At 41.3% G+C, this 9,523-nt stretch overlaps 1 pseudogene; it reads right to left on the minus strand.

Moving 5' to 3' along the window:
• Positions 1-7,846: 7,846 nt before the first annotated feature.
• Positions 7,847-8,768, minus strand: LOC122890196 (annotated as a pseudogene).
• Between the last annotated feature and the right edge of the window lie 755 nt (positions 8,769-9,523).

The following is a 9,523-nucleotide window of genomic DNA, read 5'->3' on the forward strand; positions in this document are numbered from 1 at the left end:
CTTTCCATTATTGCTTCCCACATAATAAAGTCAGGTACATGCCATAAATATACCCATATATCTTTATTGTATAAATCCATACACATTTATACATATGTCCATATGTACACACCAGTTGATCTCAGAGCCAACCTAAAACAAGAAGACAGAAACTGCCCAGTCTCATGCACCTTCATGCCATAGCTCAGCCAGTGGTCTCAAGCAGCTTCAAACCCTCCCATCCCTGACAAAACTCAAAAACCCAGTTCCCATTCCAGGAAGGCAGCATAGATCCAGCAGGATGCTCTGCGCTATGTATCTGGCAGTTGAAGATTCAGCAGAATAGAAAAGTGACAGTAGCATCTCAGAATCTTAAGCACTCGTGAAAGACAAAGTTTACACTGAGCAGGAGTGGTCTTTTAACACCTCCTAATTCACACCCTGTAGGTGGTCCCCAACACCACCTACACCTGAAGTTAATCTTGGTAGAAACTTTTGAAGCTTTTGAAAAAAAAGGGGGAGTTTTAAATGGGGATTTCATCTTGGCTTACCCAAATGCTACCTTGGCGTCAAATCAGATGAACAGGTAGTCCTCAAAAATAAACAAAAAGTTGAACTATGCATGCCTTGCCAGACTCCAGGCTCAGTCCACCACCTCCACCCCTCCCACCTCATCAACGCTCTTGTTTATATTACGTACTGGTATGTAATGATTACAGACTGTACTTTTTCCATACCTGTGTGATGTTTGAGTTTCTGCTGCTTGTATTTACCAGTATATCTCCATTTATGTAAGACAAAACAACAACAACAACAACAAAAACCTAAATCTGATCATATTGTTCCCCTTTTCACAACTCTTCAGTAGGTTCCTGTTGACCTTAGATAAAACCCAAATCCCTTTTCTGATTTACCAGGCCCAACAGAATCTGGCTCCTACCTACCTCTTCTGCCTCAACTTACTGCACATCACCCCTTCACCCACCCACACCAGTCCCACTGGCTTTCTCTCTTGACTCAGGACAGCTTGTTTTTCTACCAGAATGTATTTGTTCATGCTCTTCTTTCTGTCTGCAACACTTTCCAGTTATATTCTTCGTCCTCTCTTCCTACTCTCCTCCACCCTTTGTTTTTTGTTTTTTTTTTAACCTCCCACCCCCGCAAGTTTTAGTTTAAATGCCACTTCCTCAGGGAAGCCTCCCTTGACTCTTATGAATAAAAAGTTTATCATCCTAAACTTATCCTTCATAGCAGTTATCACAACCATAATTCAGTAATTATGTTATAATGATTTAATGCCTGATTCCCCAAACAGACAAGCTCCAAGAAAAACAAGGCACTTACGTGTCTTGTCACTGCTCTTTCCCTTAAACCTAACCCAGTGACTGGCATGTGGTTGATGTTTAATAAATGCTTTTGAATGGTTTACTAATGAATGAATGATGTTCTTAAAAAACTGTGTCTGGGCATAAGTACACCAAACTGTTTTTTGTTTTTGTGAGTAGACCCCATGCCCAACGTGGGACCTGAACTCACAACCCTGAGATCAAGAGTCCCATGCTCTGAGAACTGAGCCAGCCAGGTCCCTTCCCCCCACCCCCCTCCCATCCCGGGGGGGGGTGGGGGGGCAACAAACTGTTGATAATGTTTTTACCTTGGATACCTCTTGGGTGCTACTTCAAAGGTTCTTAGCCTCATCTCCTAGGCTAAATTTCTTAGAAATTTTGCCAGATTCAGGTGTACGCTACGTGGTGGTATCTCTCCTCGGGACCCTGCCATGTATCTCTTGCCCCCTGCTCTATAGCTTCTCTAATGTTGCAATACGGGATAACAGTGGGAGCTTGCTTCACAGTCATATGAGCCTGGCCCACAACTGTGGATTCTTGACTAATGGGAAATCTATGGAAATATACTTCCTCCTTTCATCTTTTGGAGTAGGCAGTCCTGAGATTTCATAAGGTTCTTCATAAGGTTCTGTGGGATGAGTACCATTTAGCTATTGAGTGGCTAATGTAGCAATGTATCCTCATTGTTTCTTCCTTATTCTCTGAATCATTCCTCCATCCTTCACCCTTGCTCACACATAAATTACCTTCAAGCAAGCAAGCGAGCAAGCCTTTGTTTCAGGCTCACATAGTTTCAAATTTAAAATTGGGTCACAAAACAAGTGTGCAATTTTTGTCAATCAAATTTACCTGCATTTTGGAATTATAATTTTAGAATTGTGCTATTTGTTTTGACTGTCTCTTAACACTTTGGTGGTCTCAGGATCTTTGCCCTAAAGCTGATCATTTGTAAAGTAATCCATAAATCCACCAAAGGGGTTAAAATAATTGGAAATCTAAAGCATTGTAGCATGAAGACTTTCTTGACCATTACTGGACTCTTGTTGGCAGAAGCCAAGTTTTATACTCCTTTGCTCTCTTTCCTCAGTACCTAGCATAAATTTGGAAATGTTTTAAATACTTAAGTGAAACTTCACTTTAATGTTTCCCAGATGCTAAATTTGCTTCTCTGATTTGGTTTTCTAATGATACTGGAAAACCTTTGGAATATTCAAGGAGAGGAATAATTGGAGGAAAGTGGAAAACTTTCCAATAGTGGAAAAATGAAGGAAGGTGGAATGGCAGGGGTTGAATGTCTATGAGACATTCTTTCCTTCTTTGAAAGATGCAGGTCTGAAATGAAGTTGACTGTGAAATTTCCTCTCCAATCAGGAAGATGTCTGTAGGTGAAGAGTGTACTTTAGGGTATGCAATCACTAGTATAAATAAAGTACTAGAAGTACCTTCGGGTATGCAATTACTACATCCACAGTAAAGTGACCCAAACTCCTAGCAAAGATAACTCCACTCCGCATTTTCTAGAAATGACTTATGGTTCTTAAGTTTAATGAGAAACCAGTACTCAAGTGCATGGTTTTAAACTCCAATAGGCCTGATTTGAATCTCAGCTCTGCCAGAGGATGGAAAACGTGGGCAAATTCCTTATGTATAAAATGAGGTTACTAATAGGACCTATTTCATTGATTTGTTCTGAGGAGTCAATAAAATGCATATAGTAAATGCTTAATAGATGTAGGATCCTTCTTATGTTTCTTCTTTCTAGCAAGCAGATCCCATAAGAGAACCAAGAGCTATCTTCTCTAACCCAAACTAAAGCCAAAGAAGAACATAGTAGACCATATGATTGGTTGGTTCTTTATGGACCAAGATGCTTTAACGCAATGTATCCCTAACTTCAGTCATTTGCATCCTACCTTCATGCTACTTGCCAAAGACATGCATGGAGTCTTTCTCCTTGAAGTAATCAGAGGAGTGAAGGAAAAAGTGGCAACTTTCTCATTGTACAAGCCTGTGATAACCATTTTGTATTCCCAGGTTTTGGGAAACCCTGTTCTAGTTTGTCATAAAGGAATTAAAATGACTGTGAAGAACCTAAAGAAGGGCAGAACCTACCATTTCCTGTGCCTTAAATGGTGGTTCACCACCTGTGCATCTATATGAGGGGCTCTTATTTGGATTTCCTCCTCTTCATTTTCAACAGAAGACAATAATCTACTAAACATAGTTTTATTCTTTACAAGATTAGAAAGAAATTCTAAAGGCAGTTGTGCAAGGAGAGAAAGTAGGAAGGAAGATGCTTCTTACCATTCTATTAATAATAAAAACATAATTCAGCTTAAAAAATAATTCAGCTGGTCAAATCCAAGTAAAGTCTGTAGTAACTTCTTGTATTGTGCCAATATCAATTTCCTAGTGTTTATACTGTAATATATATAAGATGTTGGGGGAAGCCGGTTGTAGGATGTAAGAGACTTCTCTGTACCATTTTTGCAACTGCTTGTATTTATAATTATTTCAAAATAAAAAGTTAAAAAAAAGAAAGGCAGAAAAGAAAACCAGTAAAAACTATATATTCAAAACCTTGCAAATATATCCCTACTCTCTGGGGGTAGAGATATACTTTGAAATATTACTTCCAGAAATATTACTTCCAGAAATTTATGCTAATGTGATAGATTTATACCCGACCATGTTCCTCATATAATTACTTATAATAGTAAAATATTAAAAAATTCTTAATGTTCAACAACAGAGTAGGTAAATAAACTGTGATATAGATAGATAGATAGATAGATATGCACACACACAAACTCACACACACACACATACTATACAACTATCAAAAATGATAGTGGAGATGTGTATTTAATGACATGAAGGATATTCATAAGTAACCGATACAGAAACTTACAAGGCGTATGAGCCCAAGTTATTTAATAATAATACAAAGTATTTATTACTATTGAGACTAGAAGAATAGATGCCAAAATGTCAGCAACAGTTAATTTCTGGCCGCTGGACTTATTCGGTTGATTTTATTTAATTTTTTTCATTTTGCTCATGTGTTTTTCTAATTTTTTTTTTTTTTTTTTACAATGGACATGTTACTGGTATAAAAATTTCAAAGATAAAGAAGATGGCTTAAATCACTATAGATTTACTAAAACGTTTACAATGGGGGAGTTAAATCCTGTAACACTAAGACCCTATACATTACCATTGATAAGACAGCCATTTGAAAAGAAAAACAGATTACAAAGTTCCGAAACTGCTGTACATAGATGTTAATCCACACCAGATACTGTGCCTTACAAAAGAAAAGGGCTGTGATCACTTCACTCCTAACCAGTCTTCCTTCTCTTTCTTTACTGTTTCCTTTCTGATGAAATCAGTAAATGTTTTGATTCAAAACCATGAGCAGGTTGCAACCTTAATTCTTATTAAACTCAGGGCAAGTCTGTGCAAAAGCTGACGGTTTGCCTAGGCTATTGCGTAACCACAATCTTATACTTTTGATCACAGGTGGGAAAGTTGCAAAACTCAGTAATTCCCTAAATACCCTGATTAGTCCTAGCTGTCTCTTAATCGGTAGGTCTTCTAGGGTATGAAATACACGAGAAGCAAATGTCTCCCCCCACCCGTTTTTTTTTTAAGAATTAGAATTATTTTCCTATAACTTGCTATAAACATTTGTCAAATCAATTAGACCTTTCTTGGGCCCTGTAATGGTGCTAATTATACATTAATTATATAATATTATGTTATTTACTCATTTGGCCTTATAAATTATATCTCTCTTCTACATAATCTCTGTTCCCTGGTGCAGGAACCATTCCTGTATTGTTCATTTGTGCCTGACACCAGTAAGTGCTTAATAAATATTTGCTGAGTGAGGAGGATGACTCACTTGTGTTTGGAATTCTTACGCATTCCTAGGGAGAAAGCTTGGGAATGCTTTGGAAACTCACCTCTATCACTAACAGTTCTGTGACCCTGAGTACTCAACAGCTTAAGCCTATCCATAAAAGTGCTATCAGTAAAATGTACTTATATGTTTGCTGTAAGGAATAAACTTCCTAATATATGTTGGTAGCACTTCGAATAGTGTCTGCTGCATACAAGTTGCTTGAAGGATATCAGGCCACAGCATCTGAATTCCTCTCTTTTGTTCTACCTGTGATTTATCTCTTTCTGCAATTGTTTCTAACTTATTCTAATGGTTAAGAGCATACATTCTGGAGTCAGAAGGTCTGTGCCATCTTATTAAACAAGAGTGTGACCTTCAGCAAGTTGATTAAACACTCTATACTTGATTTTCTCATCTGGAAAACAGCGATGGTCGTAACACCACTGGCTGCATAGGATTATTGTGAGCATAGAGTGAGAAAATGCTCATAAAATGCTTCAAAGAGTGTGACAGAGAATAAGTGCTCAGTAAAGGTCAGCTATTAGTCTCTTACCAGGCCTCTTATTATCTAGCACGTTGCATCTAAAGTATAGTTTAAAACTGAGCCCAACTCCTGGTGTATTTCCCTGTAGGAGTTATTCATTCCGACTTGGCCATGACATGACTGTCAACTCACAGAACAGCTGCCCAGAGGCTTATTTGGTCGTGGGCACTGTAGCACCCTGTAGAACTTTAGGAGGGGGTGGGGTTGGCTATTATGTTGGAATAAATAATAACAATTAACATTATTTTGTGCCAGATTCTGTGCAAGGAACTATAACCCTATTATCACTCTCATCTTACTAGACGAGGAGACAGAGGTGTAGAGAGTGGTTATGCTTTTCCCCAGCCAGTATTTGGGGAAGTCAGGCCTTATGCCCAGGGAGACTGCACTGTTAACCATCAAGTAATCCCATTTGCTGCATTTATCATTTTTAAAAAAGAGGCTAGGGGGCGCCTGGGTGGCTCAGTGGGTTAAGCCGCTGCCTTCGGCTCAGGTCATGATCTCAGGGTCCTGGGATCGAGTCCCGCATCGGGCTCTCTGCTCAGCAGGGAGCCTGCTTCCTCCTCTCTCTCTGCCTGCCTCTCTGTCTACTTGTGATCTCTCTCTGTCAAATAAAAAAAATAATAATAAAATAAAAAAGAGGCTAATTTAATCAATACTTCATTGCACTTTTGATTGGAAATTTTTATCTTTATTTCCACACAGGAGAGCCCAAGCCTTGGAAACATAAGTCCCCTTCACAGAGTAACATCAGGTTAATCTATTAAAAACAGAAAGGGAAATAAACCTGAAACACAAAAGGAGAGAATACAGGTGGCAGTTCCTTTTTAGACAATAAAAATGCCAAAAAACTAAAAACTCATAAACACATTTGGATAAAAAAATCCTTTGGTTCTTAATAAGAATTGAAGAATGTCATAAATATAACCAGACTTGTTACTTCATTTTGTTTTTCATGCCCAGTTTGTAATTCATGCACTGAATTAACTTTTCAGCTAGAATTCTAAATATATTTATCCTGCTAGGTCCATTTGCAATATCATCTTTGTAGCCATTAGCTAGGGATAGGAGTACTGGAGTATGAAGTATGGTAGACAGTTCATCTCTTGATGCTAGTCTCCCAAGTTCAACCACTCCTTGTCCCTTGCTTGGGATTAAAAAAAAGGCTTAGATTCCAAACCTACTGCCCCATTCTGGCATTATCTATAGAAATTTTAAATATGTGTTCCTCTTACTTAATAATTTCCCATTTAGAATTTTATTCAAGAGAAATGCCCACAAAATTTGCAAAGATATAAACAAGGGTATTTACTGTTCTGTTGCTTGTAACTGAAGATAAATGGATCTAACTGAAATATCCAGCAGGATAGGACTGGTTATATGTATCATAATATAGTCACACAGTGGAATAAATAGGTAGAGTTGTATACACTGACATGGACATAATGGAAAAGAATGTTTTCATAATGTTATAGAAGGGCTTTGTAAGGACTGATATCAATGACTGCAAACTCAGATGCATAAGGGGGCCAGACTGGTTTTAGAAATGGGTCACGTAGGGACTGTGACAACCTTGAGAACACACCCTACATGAAAGCAACTGATCAGCTTCAGCTAATCAGTTGGCAGATCTTTGGATTTTGCCTGATAACCTATAAATCATAGTGCTTTTCATGCTACTTTGTGGCACTCTATTTACTTCTCAGCCATCCTGAAAGCTCCATGAAAATATTTCAGTTACATGAACCTCCTGATTTTCACTTTGGGGCAACCACTAGAAATATTTAAAAAATATATATATTGTAAGTGGTCATCTGTGAACTGGATTTGTCTTGCAGTCTCACTGCCTATCAACCTCTAAAATATTCTTACAACAGTTATGTTTGGTGAATCATATTTTGGGACAATATCACAGTATGGTCTTCCCTGTACTATCTATACATTGCTTTATATTTGAGGGTGTTTTTCTTTGTTTGCCCATGGCAAGAACCAGTTTATTGGTCCAGGTGAGGGGCAAGGGATCTATACAATGAGGAGTGAGGGCTCAGGCCTCCCCAGTGACTCAGAAATTCATTCCTCCACCAGGTTCTACAGGTAGGCCTTGTACTGGTGGAGGGAAGGGAGAGTGGGTGGCTGTTGGAAACGTGCAGGTCGACAGTGATCTCTAGTAAGGAGGCATCCCCTGATAGGGCTGTATCTAACAGAGCCCTTGAGCCACGTGGGAACAACCTTGAGCATCATAAGCCTCTCGATCCACAGATGGCACTGGGATCATGACTTCCCCACCAAGAAACAGAGGGTGTAGCTTGGGGTGCTTCCTTCAGTGAAGACCATCAGATATGCCAGGAAAGGGTCCTGGTCAAACATGCCTCCTTTCCTGATACTGGAGACCTGCCATTGACAGGTGACCACTGCCAGGAAGTAGCTTCTGGCTCACAGCCCAGTAGATCTGGCACTGCCCCAACCTTTGGGCCTAGAGAACTGATCTACCCTGTAGAGAACTAGCTTCTCCTCCCTACCCAGCCTGCCTTAAGGCAGCTCACCACAAGCCTCAGGTAGCTGGTCATGGCCTTGTCAAGGGCACTCCTAGTCTTATTAGCTGGCCAGGCCCTGTCTTATGCCCTGCTGCTGACCCCACCAGCCATGGATCCCTAAAGCAGAAGACAATCAGCTGGAAGACCTGGCAGTCTTGGGAAAAGGTGGTAAAAGGTGGAACCTTGAACTTCCACTCTGAGCAACTGCACCAGCGACCTGGAGGGAGAGACTGAGATGTGTATGGGGGTCCATAGCCCTGGTCCCAGCCCCTCCCAGCCTCCTGCTGGCATTCACCTTCCTCTGGCACCAACAGCCGCCTCAGCGGGTTTTCAGCAGGGTCTGAGTTTGAGCAGACAGCAGAGATACCCAAGCAGGGGCTCGGAAAGAACTGAGAGGGATGCTCAGGGGCCACAACGAGGCTTGAGGACCCCCGACCTGGGAATGGGGCCAAGATCATGTCACTCAGTAACTCCTCCAGAATGTGCTTCGGGTATCAGGTACGGCTCTGCCCTTGTTGTCAGGAAAGGTATTCAGCTCAGAAAGTCCTCAACTCCTAAGGTGACAAATCTGTAGATGCTGCACCCAGGTCACCGGGATCCTTGGTGGGTCCTCCGCTAAGCGCTACACTCACTTCCGGTGGGTGGACCGGAAATTCCCCTTCCGGGTCAGCGGGTCAGCGTGCCGGCGCCGCCTGTCTCGGGCGGGTCTTGGCCTAGGTCTGGAAGGGTCGTCTTTTTGCCAGGGACCCTGCGGCCGGCGGTGTGTCCAAGACCTGAGGATGAGGAGTGCGTGCGGCCCTGGTCCCACTCCCAGGCCAGGTAGGATCCTAGACCTTCCTGCACACGGGCATCAGGGTGGGGGTGGGGCACAGCCCCCTCACCCCCGCAGACCCGGGTACAAAGACTGAAAACGTATTTACGCTGGCATTAATGCTAAGAAGTTCTGAACCAAAGTGAGTTTCCAGATTAGTTCAGACAAGAACCAGTTCCAGGGCGCCTGGGTGGCTCAGTGGGTTAAGCCGCTGCCTTCGGCTCAGGTCATGATCTCAGGGTCCTGGGATCGAGTCCCGCATCGGGCTCTCTGCTCAGCAGGGAGCCTGCTTCCTCCTCTCTCTCTCTCTGCCTGCCTCTCTGCCTACTTGTGATTTCTCTCTATCAAATAAATAAATAAAATCTTAAAAAAAAAAAAAAGAACCAGTTCCAGGAGTTGCCT

The sequence above is a fragment of the Neovison vison genome, chromosome 1 (assembly GCF_020171115.1).
Source record: "Neovison vison isolate M4711 chromosome 1, ASM_NN_V1, whole genome shotgun sequence".
In the NCBI taxonomy this organism is placed as follows: domain Eukaryota; kingdom Metazoa; phylum Chordata; class Mammalia; order Carnivora; family Mustelidae; genus Neogale; species Neogale vison.